Here is a 663-nt window from a genome sequence, read left to right on the forward strand (position 1 = left end):
AAAAAAAAGCAAGAATGTAAGCTTAAAAGCCGGCCCATTTTTGGTTCAGCACCTGGGTTACGCTTGCCGATTAGTGGCTAAATGTAGCGCTAGTCAATTACTGAACCAAAAATGACCCGGCTCCTAAGCTTACATTCTTGCTTTTTCAATTAAAGATAGCAAGAGAATGGAAAAGATTGATAATAGCAATAAATTAGAAAGTTGCTGCTCTATCTGAATCATTAAAGAATTACATTTGGGTTTAGTGCCCCTTTAACTCTGAAAATTGTTGGTTTTCTAAATAGCGCTCAGTTTCTATAAATTAATGGGTGACACCATATTTGAGGACAATTTGGGATTAAAACATGGTGGCTCTCATTACTTTATTTAAACTAACCTTTTATACTTCTATTTAAAATATTTAAACAACCAACATAATTGTAAAAATAAATCAACATATTATTCTAGGGCTACACTTTGTTTTCAATACAATATTATGTCTAGCGTGTATTGTAACATAAGAAACAATTGTATCATTTTTTCCCTTCAGCTTGACAACTGATACAATGTAGCTTTCAGTAGAGCAGTTTTACAACGCATTTCACTGGGACTAAACACATAACCCAATAAGAAGAGAAAACACAAATTCTGTATTTACTAAAAGATTGTTGTGTGTATCCAGAG

At 32.7% G+C, this 663-nt stretch overlaps 1 protein-coding gene across 1 annotated transcript in view; it reads right to left on the reverse strand.

The window, feature by feature from the left end:
* Positions 1-606: 606 nt before the first annotated feature.
* SETX (senataxin) overlaps positions 607-663 on the reverse strand; it is a 136,024-nt gene continuing 135,967 nt past the window's right edge. The window contains exon 25 of the mRNA XM_053695584.1: positions 607-663. This exon is cut by the window's right edge and continues 1,287 nt beyond it. The gene's annotated coding sequence lies outside the window, so the exon portion shown is untranslated.

The sequence above is a fragment of the Bombina bombina genome, chromosome 12 (assembly GCF_027579735.1).
Source record: "Bombina bombina isolate aBomBom1 chromosome 12, aBomBom1.pri, whole genome shotgun sequence".
Lineage (NCBI taxonomy): Eukaryota > Metazoa > Chordata > Amphibia > Anura > Bombinatoridae > Bombina > Bombina bombina.